This window comes from Tursiops truncatus, chromosome 11, assembly GCF_011762595.2.
Source record: "Tursiops truncatus isolate mTurTru1 chromosome 11, mTurTru1.mat.Y, whole genome shotgun sequence".
Lineage (NCBI taxonomy): Eukaryota > Metazoa > Chordata > Mammalia > Artiodactyla > Delphinidae > Tursiops > Tursiops truncatus.
In genome coordinates this window covers 27,315,771-27,332,974 of record NC_047044.1, presented here as the reverse complement: position 1 = coordinate 27,332,974, position 17,204 = coordinate 27,315,771, and the positions used below count along the sequence as shown (strand labels likewise).

Here is a 17,204-nt window from a genome sequence, read left to right as displayed (position 1 = left end):
GGACAGGCGAAGATATGAAAACCGCACCTCAGCTTCAGCAATCCACAATTGGGAGGGACCACAAAGGCACGGATCCTTTCCCTGAGGAATGAGGGATTTGAGCACATCAGGCACCCCAACCCTTAGATCCTGCACAAGAGAGATGAGCCTCCAAAACACCTGGTTTTGCAAACCAACGGGAAATATGTCCAGGAAAGCTACAGGGAATAGAAAACCTGCTCTTAAAGGACTTGCACACAGATTGACTTGATCTGAAAACCAGTGCAAAAACACCAAATTGAAAAGTGCATAAGACCATAGGTGAAGGGGACTCACCTACTAATCTTGAAGCATCTGCCAGAGAGGCAGGAACCAGTTGGAATGCTCCCCACGGGCTGAGTTACTGGCAGGAGCCATTTATGTGATCTCAGGCTACCTTGCTAATACTGGTGCTGGAAGGCACCACTTTGGAATTCTCCACCAGTGGGCACATCCCACCAGGGGTGAGAGAGCACCTGCCAACCCCCACACCTCAGGTGGGCCTCACAGCTGCCCAAGCAACAGCCCCACCCACCAGCACCCCATGGCAGCTGTGTTCCCACAAACTGCATGTAGCCCACATAGGAGACACCCCTCGAGCACCTGGCTCTGGTGGCTAGGTAGGATTGTGCTTCTGAGCCCCATACGACATCTCCTAAATAAAGCCACTCCTTCAAGACTAAGAGAGATAGCTGATATACCTAATACATAGAAACAAACACAAAGAATTAGGCAACATGAGGAGACAGAGGAAGATATTCCAATCAAAAGAGTAAGTCAGAACCTCAAAAAAAGAACTAAACAAAACAGAGATAAGCAATCTACCTGATAAAAAGTTCAAAGTAATGGTCATAAAGACACTAAACAAACTCAGATGAAGAAAAACTTAGCACAGTGAGAACTTCAACAGAGATAGAAAATATATGAAAGTACCAAACAGAAGTTATAACTGAACTGAAAAATATGCTAGAGGGGTTCTACAGCAAACTGGGTGAAGTAGAAGAACAAATCAGTCAGCAGGAAGATAAAACAATGGAACTCACCCAGACAGAGCAGGAAAATGAAATAAGTATTTTAAAAAGTGAAGACAGGGACTTCCCTGGTGGTCCAGTGGTTAAGAATCCACCTTCCAAAGCAGGGGACGCGGGTTCAATCCCTGGTCGAGGAACTAAGATCCCACATGCCACAGGGCAACTAAGCCCACGTGCCGCAACCACTGGAGCCCATGCACAGCAACTACAGAGCCCACGCACCACAACTAGAGAGAAGCCGCCGCACCGCAACAAAAGATCCCACATGCCACAACTAAGACCCGACGCAGCCAAATAAATAAATATCTTTTTAAAATAATAAATAAAATAAAGATGAAAAATGAAGACACCTTAAGGGACCTTTGGGGCAACATCAAGCAGAATAACATCAAGCAGAATAACATTTGCATTATAGGGGTGCCAGAAAGAAAAGAGTGTAAGGGACAGAAAACCTACTTGAAGAAATAGTTGCTGAAAACATCCTTAATCAGGGGAAGGACCCAGACATCCAGGTCCAGGAAGCACAGAGAGTTCCAAATAAGATGAACCCAAAGAGACACACATCAAGACACACTATAATTAAAACAGTAAAAAATAAATGATTAAGAGAGAATCCTAAAAGCAACAAATTGTTACATACAAGGAAAACCCTATAACTCTACAAGCAGATTTTTCAGCAGAGCCTTTACAAGCCAGAAGGGAGTGGCAGATCATATTCAAAGTGCTGAAAGAAAAAACTTCCAACCAAGAATTCTCTACACAGCAAAGTTATTCAGAATTGACGAAGAGATAAAGAGTTTCCCAGATGAGCAAAAGCTAAAGGTATTCATCACAACTAAACTGGCCCAACAAGAAATATTAATGGGACTTCTTTAAGCTGAAAAGAAATGGCACTAGTTAATAATAAGAAAACATATGAAAGTAAAAATCTCACTGTTAAAGGTAAATGTATGATAAAGGCAGAGGATCAATCACTTATAAAGCAAGCACAAAGGTTAAGAGACAAAAGTACTAAAAATAACTAAAATTACAATAATTAGTTACAGGATGCATAAAATAAAAAGAAGTAAAATGTGTCATCAAAAGTAGGAAACATGGGGAGGGAGTAAAAAGATAAAGCTTTGGAATGATTTCTAATTTAAGTTGCTAGCAACTTAAAACAGGCTACTACTTACATAGAATGTTACAGGTGAACCTCACAGTAACCACAAGGAAAAAACTTATAGTAAGTACACAAAAGAAAGTGAGAAAATCTAAACATAACACTAAAAGAAACCACACCAAAACACAAAGGAAAAGAGAGAACTCCAAAATTAGCCAGAAAACAATTAACAAAATGGCAATAAGCACATACTTATCAATAATTACCTTAAATGTAAATGGACCAAATTCAATATAGTCTTACCTCAAGAAACAAGAAATTCCCAATAAACAATCTAACCTTACACCTAAAGGAACTAGAAAAAGAAGAACAAATGCCAAAATTGGTAGATGGAAGGAAATAATAAAGATCAGAGCAGAAACAGAGACCAAAAAAAGAAAAAAAACAAGTTCAATGAAACTAAAAGCTGATTCTTTGAAAAGATAAATAAAATTGACAAACATTTAGCTAGACTACCAGGGAAAAAAAAGAGGACTCAAATAAGTAAAATCAGAGATGAAAGAGGAGATGTTATAACTAACACCACAGAAATACAAAGGATGGCTCATGATCTATGAATATATGCCAACAAATTGGACAACCTAAAGGAAATGGAAAATTTTTTTAAAACATACAATCTTCTAAGACTGAATCATGAAGAAATAGAAAAATCTGAATAGACCAATTACTAGTAAGGAGATTGAAACAGTAATCAAAAATCTCCCAACAAATCAAAGCCCAGAGCAGACAGATTTACTGGCGAATTCTAGAGCATTCAAAGATTTAATAGCTATCCTTCTCAAATTCTTCAGAAAACTGAAAAGAAGGGAAGGCTTCCAAACACATTCTATGAAGCCGGCGTTAACCTGATACCAAAAGCAGACAAGGAAGACCACAAAAAAAGAAAATTACAAGCCAATATCCTTGATGAACACAGATGCAAAAATCCTCAACAAAATGTTAGCAAACTGAATCCAACAATGCATTAAAAGAAGCATACACCATGATCAAGTAGAATTTATTCCAGGGATGAAAGAATGGTTCAACATCCACAAATCAATCAACATGATACATCACATTAATAAAATGAAGGATAAAAATTATATGGTCATCTCAATAGATGCAGAAAAAGCATCTGACAAAATTCAACATCAATTTATGATAAAAATTATCAACAAAGTAGGTAGAGAGGAAATATACCTTAACGTAATAAAGGCCATATATGACAAATCCACAGCTAGTATCACACTAAACAATGAAAAACTGAAAGCTTTTCCTCTAAGATCAGTAAACAAGACAAGGATGCCCACTATTGTCACTTATTTTCAACATAGCATTGGAAGTCCTAGCCAAAGCAATTAGAAAAAAAAAGGAAATAACAGGTTTCTAAATCAGAAAGTAAAACTGTCACTATTTGCAGATGACATGATACATATAGAAAACCCTAAAGACTACACATACACACATACACACACACACACACACACACACACACAATGTCAGTACTAATAATATAATAAATGAATTTAGTGAAGTCACAGGGTACCAAATCAACATACAGAAGTCTGTGGCATTTCCACACCAACAACAAACTATCACAAAGAGAAGTTAAGGGACTTCCCTGGCAGTCCAGTGGTTAAGACTCCACACTTCCACTGCAGGGGGCACGGGTTTGATCCCTCGTTGGAGAACTAAGATCCCCGCGTGCCATGGCACGGCCAAAAAAGAAAAAGAAAGAGAAATTAAGAAAACAATCCCATGTATGGCTGCATCAAAAAGAGTAAAATACCTAAGAATAAATTCAACCAAGGAGGTGAAAGACCTGTTACAGTTAAAACTGTAAGACACTGATGAATGAAGTTGAAGACACAACCAAATGGAAAGATATTCTGTGTTCATGGATTGGATGAATTAATATTGTTAAAATGTCCATACTACCCACAGCAATCTACAGATTTGGTGCAATCCCTATCAAAATTCCAACAGCATATTTCACAGAACTAGAACAAATAATTCTAAAATGTGTATGGAACCACAGAAAAATCCCAAATAGTCAAAATAATCTTGAGAAAGAAGAAAAAAGCTTGGAGGTATCACACTCCCTGATTTCAAACTATACTATAATGCTACAGTAATAAGACAGTATGGTACTGACACAAAAACAGACACACAGATCAATGAAACAGAACTGAGAGTCCAAAAATGTAAACCTACACATATATGACAATTAATTTATAACAAAAGAGCAAAGAATATACCATGGAGAAAAGATAGTCTATTCAATAATGGGGCTGGGGAAAACGGACAGCCACATGCAAAAGAATGAAACAAGTAACTCAAAATGGATTAAAGACTTGAATGTAAGACCTGCAACCATGAAATTTCTAGAAGAAAACTTCACTGATATCAGTCTTTTTTTTTGTCATTTAAGCAGTGAATTTTATTTTGTTTTTGTTTTTATGAATTATTTATTTTTAATTGAGTTTTTTAATAATTTTTGAGATATATTTGACATACAACATTATATTAGTTTCAGGTGTACAACATAATGATTCAGTATTTGTATATGTTGCAAAATGATCACCACAATAAGTCTGGTTAACATTTATTGATATCCGTCTTAGCAATGTTTCTATGGCTCTGACTCCAAAGACAAGTGAAAGAAAAGCAAAAATAAACAAATGGGATTATATCAAACTAAAAAGCTTCTGTACAGCAAAGGAAACCATCATCAAAACAAAAAGGCAATCTACTGTATGGGAGAAGACATTTGCAAATGTCATATATCGGATAAGGGGTTAATATCTGAAATCTACAAAAATCTCATACAACTCAACAACAAAAAAACCACCAAATCAAAAAATGAGCAGAGGACCTGAACAGACATTTTTCCAAAGAAGACACACAGACGGCCAACAGGCACATGAAAGGATGTTCACGATCACTAATTATTAGGGAAATGGAAATCAAAACCACAATGAGATATCACCTCACACTTGTCAGAAAAGACAAGAAATAAATGTTTGAGAGGGTGTGGAGAAAAAGGAACCCTGAACTAGTGGTGGGACTATAAATTGTGCAGGCACTATGAAAAACAGTATGGAGGTTACTCAAAAAATTAAGACTAGAACTGCCATATGACCCAGCTGTTTCACTTCTGCCTATTTATCTGCAAAACACAAAAACACTCATTCAAAAAGATACATGCACCCCTATACATTACAGCATTATTTACAACAGCCAAGATATGAAAAAAAACTAAGTGTCCATTAAGGATGAATGGATAAAGAAGAAATGGCATACACATACATACACACACACACACACACACAGACACACACACACACACACACTGGACTACTCCTCAGCCATAAAAAAAGAATGAAATTCTGCCATTTGTGACCACATGGATGGACCTTGAAGGTATTATGCTAAATGAAATAAGTCAGACAGAGAAAAACAAATACCATATGATTTTGCTCATACACAGAATCTTAAAAAAAAAAAAAACAAATGAACAAATAAAATAAAACTAAAACAAACTCATAGATACAGAGAACAGATTAGTGGTTACCAGAAGGAAAGGGAGTTGGGAAGTGGGCAAAATGGATAAAGGGGGTCAACTGTATGGTGATGGGTAGCAACTAGACTTGTGGTGGTGATCACTTTGTAGTGTACACAGATGTCAAATCATAATGCTATACACCTGAAACATATAATTCTTAAAAATTTTAAGTGAAAAATTACAAGCAAACTATGTTTAAAACAAAGAACAGGTTAACTAAATTGTGACATACCCAACTCAACAAAACTGACAATTAAAAATGACAAGGGTGGGGGACTTCCCTGTCAGTCCAGTGGTTAAGACTCCACACTTCCACTGCAGGGGGCATAGGTTCAATCCCTGGTGAAGAAACTAGGGTCCTGCATACCACGCTGCACAGCCAAAAAATTTTTTTAATTTTTTAAATTGTTTTCAAAAGTGACAAGGGTGAAGATTGTGCAAAGAAATTATAACACATGTGATATAATGTTGAATTTGTAAGACAGGCAAAATACGAAGTTTGGATATATTATGATTTCAGTTATGCAAAGATATAAACACAGATTGAAAGGTCACAGAAGACTGATGTGTTTTACGTCAGGGCTATTTTTGTTATTACTACTTTTCCTCTATGTTGCTGAAAGGATAAGATTTGTGCTGATGATTTAGTTAACCACCTACCCATCTCCTCTCAAAAATTTTTATTAGTGTGGTCATATTTTTTTTTAATTTTCAGATTTTTTTAATTAAAAAATATTTGGGCTAGCAAAAGATCCAAATGATTAGAGTTATCAAACACCTATCATTAATGCTTAGTGGTGTCAGCCAAACAGATCAAAATTTGAAAACATGGGGGAAAAAGGTTATATGGTATTCAAAGTATTTATTTCAACCAAATAAGAATAGATGCCTGCAATATATTTGGCTACCTTAGGTTGTTGATAATATAAAAATACATTCCTACTACCAACAACTATAAGATCAACATAAAGCAGCATTAATCTCTCCAAAAACTACTTTCAAAAATCACATACAAGTTTTTGAAGAAAGAACAGCACTTAACTGGGGAAAAAAAAGTACTATTCACTGTACGCAATACCTTGAAAGGTAGTATCACTATCAAAGAAGTTTTAACAACATGAAGTTTCTTTAAAATGCATTTTATCTATTTCAGACTAGTTTATTAAATACAACTTTAAAAATCTACTTGTAAGAATCATAACTACACTGCTGTAATCCAAAGCAACCAATAGCTATGTCTTCCAATTATGACTGAAAATCTAATAGCAAAGAAAAACAATCAAAACAAACATCTAGCAGCATATAAAAAACACCTATTTTATAGATGAATAACAAAAGTTTTTCTAATATCTGGTGATATACTGAGTCAGAGCTTCCAAACTCAACATATTCTCCCTACATATAACTCTCCCCCTACATATGACTTCACTACAGAGAAGGTCAAGCAGGAAGAGAGCAATAATTTCATTGAGAACATAACTCAGTTTTACAACCTAATTGCTACTAAAAATAAAGAACCTCATCTCTAAATCATACCTATCTTCAAAGCACTAAAACCAACTAAAAGGATAACTAGTCTTTGCACACAGAAGAGATGTAGTAAATGCTTAATAAGCAAATGCACAACCCATACCACTCTAGCTGAAACTCGAAAGGGAACAAGGCAAACCAGCAGAAGCTGAGTTAGTAACACATTAATTGCCAGAAAAAGGTGAGTTGACTAGAAATAAAATATTGCTTTTACGAAAATCTTTGAAAAAAATTGTTGTAAGATACTAAACACACCTTATACTTAGCAAAATTATTTCTGAAACTGGAAAGGATACAAGTATTAGAAATTAAATGACATACAACCTCAAAACCTTGGAGACTTACAAGACATCGACAAGGATTTCTTATAAAATGTAACTTTCAGCATTGATTTTGTCACTGTTTCACCCTCCTCCCACCATAAAGACCAATTAGGAAAATTTTCACAAATTCAAGAAGTTTGAAAAGCCATCTATTATATTCAGACCTTAAGAAGGGTGTTTTGGGGACTTCCCTGGTGGCACAGTGGTTAAGAATCCGCCTGCCAATGCAGGGGACATGGGTTTGAGCCCTGGTCTGGGAAGACTCCACATGCCCTGGAGCAACTAAGCCTGCATGCCACAACTACTGAGCCTGCACTCTGGAGCCCACAAGCCCCAACTACTGAGCCCACGTGCCACAAATACTGAAGCAGGCGCACCTAGAGCCCGCGCTCCGCAAAAAGAGAAGCCACAGCGATGAGAAGCCCACACACCACAATGAAAAGTAGGCTCCACTCGCTGCGACTAGAGAAAGCCCACGCACAACAATGAAGACCCAATGCAGCCAAAAATAAAACAAATAAATCTATCAAAAAAAAAAAAAGAAGGGTGCTTTAAATACATTACCTGATCCTTGTACTATAAATGAATAATCAAAGATTTCTTAGGGCCCTCACTACCTCTTTCTTACTATTAAGAACTAAGAACTTTGCACATACAGATGAACTGAAAAGGTATATTTGCAAATGACAATTTTCTTATTTCATGGAAAGTATTCCAGGGCTTCCAGGGAATTTTCATGTTCAACCTCTTAGCTTACCATACACTGTTAGGTGATCTCACTTATTCCCTTAACTTTACTTATCCCCCAATGCAGACAAAAATAAAATTCTAAATCTAATCCAGATCTCTGCTGAACTTCAAATTCATATTTTCCTTTCCTGCTAAATATCACTACCAGAGTGCCGTGAAAGCACACTACAGTCATTTTATTCAAAACCAAATTCATTATCTGTTCTCATAAACCTTTTATCCATCTGCATTCTCTACCTAAACTTACAGAAACATCACATACCCATCTTGTTTAAATCCAAAGCATTATCCTTAACTCCCCTCTTTCTCAACCTTCACATCCAATCACCAAGTTAATTGAATCACCTACATAAATTTTGAATCTATCCTTTCTTCATCTCCTTTGCCATTAACTCAGTTCAAGACGTCATCATCTCTCACCTGGACTATAAAAGAGAGACTAATTGATTTCCCAAAGCACCTCAAATGAATCATTTCCAAAATCAAACCACGTATCTCAACCCTTTACCACCCCAGGGAAAAAGTTTTCTTTTCCTCCTATGTTCTCTAGCTTAGTTAATAATAATCCTCATTTATTTAAAACCTCAGCTAAAGTCTAACTGAACTCGAATTGATATCTGTACACCAATGTTCATCGCAGCATTCACAATAGCTAAAGGGTGGAAACGACCCAAATGTCTACCAATAGATGTATGGATAAACAAAATGTGGTATATGCATACAGTAGAATATTATTCAGCCTTTCAAAGGAAGGAAATTCTAATACATGCTACAACATGGATGAACCCAGGAAGCATTAGTCTAAGTGAAATAAGCCAGACACAGAAGGACCAATATGTATGACTCCACTAATATGAGCACCTAGAATAATCAAATTCATAGAGACAGAAAGCAAAACAGTGGTTGCCAAAGGCTGGGATAGGGGGAATAAGGAGTTGTTTAATGGTACAGAATTTCAGTTTGGGAATGATAAAAACATTCTGGAAATAGATAGTTGTAATGGTTGCACAACAATATGAATGTACTTAATGCCACTAAACTTTATACTTTAAAATGATAAAAATGCTAAATTTCATGTTACAATTTTTAATTTTTTTTTAAATTTTAAACCCAACTGAATCTCAAGTTAATGCTACAGCCACACAAAGAATATAATTATTTCAAGTGTTTTAAGAACACAATGTTTTGACTTTATAGCCTTAGCGAGCTATAGTATAAGGACAAAAAGAATTGCTAAAAAAAATTAGTAAAACTGATTCAGTAAGCTTATTAACAGTAATATTAGTATTGTTATTTTAAAGCTATGTTATATATATTTTTAGGAAAAAATAATTATGTTAACGTTAAGAGCCAAGATGTTCAGTATAAAATTTCAAAATACAAACTCAAAGAAGGAAAAAATACTTTAAGTTGAACTCATGTTGTTTTGCTTTTTAAATCTGTCCATATGTACGTGTGTGTGTGTGTGTGTGTGTGTGTGTGTGTGTGTGTATATATATCTCCTAGTTCTTATTTTAAATGCTTAAAAGCAATGACAACACAGAAGCAATGAGAACCCTAAGTGCCCAGACAGTGGTATTTAAATAGCATTCCCCATTAAAAGGAACCAGGACTCTTTGGAGAAATGGATGATTCCAGCCTGGAGGAGAAATTTTACTAGATGAACCTGGCACATGTTGTGCCAAAAAGCAAGGAAGTTATCAAACACTAACAGGGTCCTGTCAAAATGACAAAAGTCACCTTGAAGGCACTTCTACTAGGTAAAGCTGGGACAATATGCATACCAAAAAACCACACTGACTTCAATTGACTGAAACCCACTAAATATATATAAATCCTTGAGTTCATGAAATATATTTAAAAATCCATGAGTGCTTCTTCCTCTTCCGGGGATGGTACCTAGAGGCATTCAGGATGGTCCAGTGTTTGAGGTACCATCGTAGGCTATCCTACAAAACAGCCTCTAACAAAACCAGGCTGTCCCAAACCCCTGGGGTTTACCTTTATACCAAGAAGGTTGGCAAAGCACCAAAATCCACATGTGGCGTGTGCCCAGGCCAACTTTGAGGAGTTTGTGCTGTGAGACCTAAAGCTCTTACAAGGTTGTCTAAAACGAAAAAACTTATCAGCCAGGCCTATGGTGGTTCCATGTGTGTTTTATATGTGTCCGTGACAGGAACAAGCACGCTTTCCTTACTGAGGAACATAACATCGTTGTGAAAGTGTTGAAAGCACAAGCACAGAGTCAGAAAGCTAAATAAAAAAATGAAGTTTTTCTGAGTAATTAAAAAATTAAAAGGCAAAAAAAAAAAAATCCATGAGTTCTCTTTCCTCAAGGAAAGAGAAAGTCAAAAGACAAATAAGCAAGCCTCATTGATCACTACTAGAGTAGTGTATCGATTCTTATTCTGAAAATTCATAATTAAAGAAAAAGAATTAAGCATTTATCCTGACCATCCAGTATACTCTGAAATTCATGGCAACCAAATCGCCCTGGTTTAAACTGAAAAGTTCTTTACAGAAAAATGTCAGTTAATATATGTAGAAGAAATTAAAAATCTGGAAAATCAACAGTCTGCAACTGTTGATGGAATCAGTCTTTCTAACTTAAGTGACATCAATAAAACCTTTCCTTAGACAAGAAATCTTTCTCTACTTTAAACTGTTATATCTCTTATTTATACTTCTCTTGTAACACTTACCAATACAAGGAAGAAGAAAGTGGTGGTAGATTGTTACAGTAATGACTCTCAATGAATCACACCTATGTTTTAATGCCCTTGCAATTCTCCTGTGTAATCCTCTCCCACATGGGCTCTGGCAATGAGACTTGCCTTGGCTGATGGCAGAGTAGCAAATAACATACAAGTAGAGTGCACAATGGGATATGCTCCCTCATTGCTGGAAACTCTTCTGTCACCACACAAGCCCAGGCTAACCTTGGACACATGTGACCCAAGGAATATTATCAACAATATGAGAGAGGCTGTTAGACTATCACCCCAATCAAACCAACAGATAACTCCAGCTGTATTAGTAACTCCAAGAGAGACCAGCAGAAGAACCATTCAGATTAGCCTAGCCAAAACTGTTGATCTAGAGAATCTAGAGCAAATAAAATGATGGTGGTTTTAAGCCAAAGCCAAAGCCAAAGTTTGGGGATGGTTTATTATGCAGCAATAGACACAATTAGATACAGTAAATATAATGTCATATCTTCTCCACAAGAGAGAAAAGGAACCTTTCTGAGGATGGGAGCCTTATAAAGAATGAGGTATTCATCAAATTTCCTAGTAAGGACACAATAAAAATACCCCCTGAGTTTAACTAACACACAATACTTCTCATTACATTAAAAAGAATTAATGTAACTACTCCAAGATTTACATTATTCTATTTTCCATTGTTTCTTTTTTAACTTTCTAAGTTAAACAAGAGACTAGAAGACTAAACTGCCAATCTGGTTTTCAGGGTATTTGAGTAAAATCAAAAAACTGTTTTTTGGGGTTTTTTTGCGGTACGCGGGCCTCTCGCTGCTGTGGCCTCTCCCGTTGCGGAGCACAGGCTCCGGAGCACAGGCTCAGCGGCCATGGCTCACGGTCCCAGCTGCTCCGCGGCATGTGGGATCTTCCCGGACCGGGGCACGAACCCGTGTCCCCTGCATCGGCAGGCGGACTCTCAACCACTGTGCCACCAGGGAAGCCCACAAAAAATTTTTTTTCTTTGACAATACTCATTGGTGGAAAGAGTATTGCAAAACCAACACTCTCAAACATTGTTTATGGGAGTGTAACTAAATACAAAAAATATGCATACTCTCTCACTCACTGCTAGGAAATTACCCAGTGGACAAATTCATTAAAGGACCACCTATGTATGTATAGCAAGCATGCTCACTGCAGTGTTATTTATTAGCAAAACTGGAAACAAACTAAATGTCCTTCAATAGAGAAATGATTAAATTTTAATAATCCATATAATAAAATATAATGTAGTTATTAAAAATAAACAAATAATAAGAGGCAGTTCTGAAAGTGCTGATACTGAAAGCTCTCCAAACTATATTAAGTGAAAAAAATCAAATTCATATAGTATAATGTTAATGGATATATGCATTAAAACTTTGTGGAAAAATACACAAGAAACTATTAGCACTGATTACTGGGAAGGACCTTGTACTTTTCACTTTATATCTTCTATACTCCTAATCCTTAACTCCTGTCAGCCTCAAACTTCATATAAAATTTGTCTCTTAAGTCCTTTCCTGCTTGCTCTCAATCTTCAACCTTGAGAATGGTCACTAATACTCTGTTCTAATCTCCATTACAAATCTAACAACTTTAAACTTGTTTACAACTCATTTTTGGTAATTACTTTTTTTTTTTGTCCTCTGAGTTCCTTCTCATTTCTCCACCTTCTTCTTAAAACCGAATATATCCCAATCTATATCAAATCCTGATGTAGAAGACTTACTCAGACTGTTGCAGTACGACCTTGACCCACCATGTAACTCCACAGATGCTTTTGTATCCATCATAAACCATGTACAATAGTAAGCTTCTTTACAAATATACCACATTTAACACTAATTCATTTACATCAGCTTTCAACTGAAAATAATTCCTATTTTTTTAAATGTGAGCAGTTCCGCCTAACCTAGAGCCATCTACAACTTTAATAAGCATCAAATAGTCACCCCTGTTGTTAAATTACTAATGGTGAATTGAGTGCAATTCCTATTCGTCTTTCTAAGGTGTCTCTAAGAGGCTATATTCCCCCGTTGCACCTGATTCCAGCCTACTCCAAAATTTCTCAAGTGCCAGCACACAATATACTTCTGCGTCCTAAGTCTTCCCTGCCTAACCTAGTGACATAGACTATGATACATACAATACAGTATGCCAGAGAAGGGGGGTGAGAAGCATATACTTATCTAAATGCAATTGGCTCTTGTTTTCAGCAGGGCATGTCAAGCGTCCCCAAAACAAAAGTACATCTAAATCTAGGAATACTGATTCATAAAACAGTAGTTGGAGTCACACAGACCTGCATTCAACTTCCAGTTTACCCACTTAGAAGCTTTGTAAAAGTACTTAACCTCTGTAAGCCCCAAATTCCCATTTGTAAAGTGGAACTAATGTCAGCCTCAAAGAACTGTTGGGAGGATTAAATGAAATAGTATGCATACAACGTTTAAATCGGTGCCTGGCATTTGTTAGATACACTATATGTAGTAGATACTTACATTATTACTAAGTGCACTCATAAAAAAAAGACCTAGAATCAAAATTTAAAAGCTGGAAAACATCTCAGAAATCATGTTCCAACTGTAACACTCCATAGATGAGGGAACGAAGCCCTAGAAAGTACAACTGGCTTACCTGACATCATGCTATCTAACGATAGAGTTGCAATTAAAACTTAGGTTTCCAAGTCCTAATTCAATATCCTCTCTACTGTCTCAAATATTTCTTGGCCATCTCTCTGATACCCATCAAGACACTTAATTTCTCTAATCTCAACTTCTTCAATGACAAACTACAGGGACATGACAAGATCATGGGTCTTTCTAGCTCCAAAATTCTCATTCCATGATTCATGTGGGCCTTAAACTGGCTAACTTAAAAGCATGCCCATAGAAACAAAGTCAAATATATTTCCAATTTTTATATATGCTTAGCTTTCTTATGCATACTTTCAAAACTCTAAAATTTAGTTAGTGGTTATTAATAGGTATATGAAAGCAATGAAGTCAGAAAAAAAAGGCAGCCTAGTCAATAAGAGACTGAGACAATCAAAACTAATTATAGATAAGTTACTAGCAACTAAATTGGGTTTATAGACATCATACAATTAACTCAATATTAAGTGAAAGAATAAAAGACTTTAATATCTAACACTTCTTAAATATCTAACATGTAATTAAAATTGATTCACATATTTTAAGCAAGTTTAGGCTATCAGGTGTCTTGATTCAATAAATATGGAGAGACAGACACAAAAATATATCAAAATAAGAATTCAGAACCTGGGGGAGAATGGATACATGTATATGAAAGGCTGACTCACTTTGCTGTGCACCTGAAACTATCACAACATTGTTAATCGGCTATACTCCAATATAAAATTAAAAGTTTTTTAAAAAAAATAAAGGTGCTTGCCCATCTCTCAGGACCGACTGACCTATGTTCAACTGCTGTTCCCATGCAACCCTTCTCTACTTTGGCCTTCAAAGTTCTCATCTGAATATGTGCTACTATCTCCAAGATCTGCACCTGCAGCGGCTCCACCTGGGCCCACACCCTAGGCTTCAAGGCTCAACGCAGCCCTCCTACCTGTCTCAGAGCGGGGAGGGGTGGGGGGGGGTGGGTGGAAACGACAACTACACCCCACCCCGAGGGAGGATGGCCCACACTCCTGCTCCCGTCCCTCACACGGCACTTTTCATTTTTTAAGTCTTAAAATCACTTGAGCTGGGAAAGGTGCTAATAATAAAATTTCCTAAACAGAGAATCTGTGGGCCATACTCAAAATCCCAAAATGTTCTTGAAGACCTACTATGTAAAAACTTCAGAATCTAACAAAAATCCTAATCTACTGGCTATGGATTCCTGTTAAAAAATATGTAGAATGTCAGTTTCAAAGAAGTGGAACACAATATTTATAAAATTAAAATCCATCCTGAATATTATCATCTTTTACGATGCAAAAATCCCTGAGAAAGACTATCCAAATAGCAGATGACTCATAATTCAGGTTCCCAAGGAAACAGAGTCTGAGATTGATATCTGCAAGCAGGTTTACTGGGGAGTGCTCTCAAGAACACCTGTGTAGGCACAGAGGCAGCATGACTGGGCCAAGGGAGAAGCTGAACAGTACTGATCAATAACAGTTGCAAGAGCAGCCTCAGCTAAGCCTACTAAGAGTCCTGAAGCGAGAATGACCCTTCATGTTAGTCTCTAATCAAGGCAAGAGGATGATTCTTTTCATCCCCCACCATTAACCAGGAATGAAATGCAGGCGGCTTCCAGGAAGGGGACATAAACTTGGGTGAGGCAGTCATGATCCCAAGCAACTAAGAGAATGTGTCTCTATCCTGAAGGGGAATCTATGGCCCACACCAAAGCATCCACTAAAATGAATGTACCTTACTTGCATTTGAGACACGCATAAAGGGCTATACACTGGGGAAAGGGAGTGGCAGAGGGAACTCAACAGAAAAGGAGACCTACTCTCTTCTGGAGCCTACTATGTAGCAGGTGCTGTGATAGTCATGTTACATGAGCTATGGGATTTTATCACTGAATCCTTGCTTCCTGAAGACAGTGTTTTTTCTCAGCAAAGAGGCTAGGAAACAGGGTAAAAGGTACCAGGATTTGTTATGTAACACTTAAAATGCTACTTTGGGGTTGCAAATGGTCTGCACACTCAAAATCCTGGTACTTCCGTGATTTTCAACTAATACTTTTACCCTGAAAAGCACTTCAAAAATCACCTAGGTGGTGCCCTCATTGAACAGATAAGGAAAGTGAAGCCAGGAGAAGCTCATGATTTGCCTAAGATCACACTGATAGCAGAATTTAGAACGTGGACTCAAGTCTTTTGATTCCAAATTCAGTGATTTCTCTACTTGATGTGATGTCTTTACATTCAAAAACTTAACAAAATCAAAATAACCCAGAGACATGAATCTTATTGTAAAGCTCAGAATATCAACTTCTCCTAGATCATTTGTACTTTCAAAATCAGGCACATAAGAAACTTGAGTTTTACACTAGTTAAAGAAATGTCAATTGGTAGTGTGCTAAATGAAATATTATATCTTTCTATTAATAATAATAATAGCTAACTTACAACCTCTGTGACAGGCACAACATCAAGATCTTTATTCACACTATATCATTTAATCATCACAACAATCCTTTGGATAAAATTAAAGGAATTGTTCCCATTTAACCAAGGGGGAAAAATAAGGTTAAAGAAACTAAGTAAGTTGCTAGCTAAGATTACAAATGTAATAATGCACAGAGCTGGAGATTCCACCTGACTTAAACAAAATGCTCTCAAAGTTAAAACATCCACTATGCTACAAGCCCTATGCTTCTTCTCAATTTTCCTTTCCTGAACTTTTCAGACTTCCATGATGTACATGATTTATTTTTATAACCAGAAATATATTCTTTTATTATTTCTAAATATTCTATTTTAAAACTAAATCATTGCTTTGAATATTTGGAAGTTGCAAACAGATATAACAAGGTTTCATCAGAAAAATTAATGTCTTATAGAACAAAATAAACCCATACTTCCTTATCAGAGGTCCAATTCAATACAATTACCTCTTAATCAATCCCCCACAACAGAGTGTGTTTTGGCATAGCACTACACAAAGTCAGGAATTCTTAAAACACTTTCCAAATATTATTTAGCTAATAAAGTCGCAATAAAGTATCACTGAGACGCTAGAAAAACATATTAGCATAGTTATGTAAAACTTAACCATAGTCTAATATTAAACATTGAAACGAGGGAAAGGATGTGGTTTTTATTAAATTCCATCTGCTGCTATGACCCATGCAATACTTAAACAGATGTCTATGCAACTAAGTTATTCATGTTCAATATGTCAACCAATCACAGTGTAAGCAATGGCCATGGATCTATCCCAAAGTAAGTTATCCTACCGCAGCCCATATTGAGAACATAGTCCAAGACAGCCAGGGTATATGACCCCATGTCTACTGCCAATCGACCAAATGTGATCACCTGGACCCAAAAGCAGCCATTTACAAGCTAGCTAGCAACCAATAAAATGGTTCAGTGGCAAAACACACACACACACACAA

At 36.6% G+C, this 17,204-nt stretch overlaps 1 protein-coding gene and 1 pseudogene across 8 annotated transcripts in view; one reads left to right on the top strand and one right to left on the bottom strand.

The window, feature by feature from the left end:
- The window catches only part of EEA1 (early endosome antigen 1), a 137,121-nt gene that overhangs the window by 106,351 nt on the left and 13,566 nt on the right, over positions 1–17,204 (bottom strand). The window lies entirely within an intron of this gene.
- On the top strand, positions 10,246–10,619 carry LOC101316405 (large ribosomal subunit protein eL34-like; annotated as a pseudogene).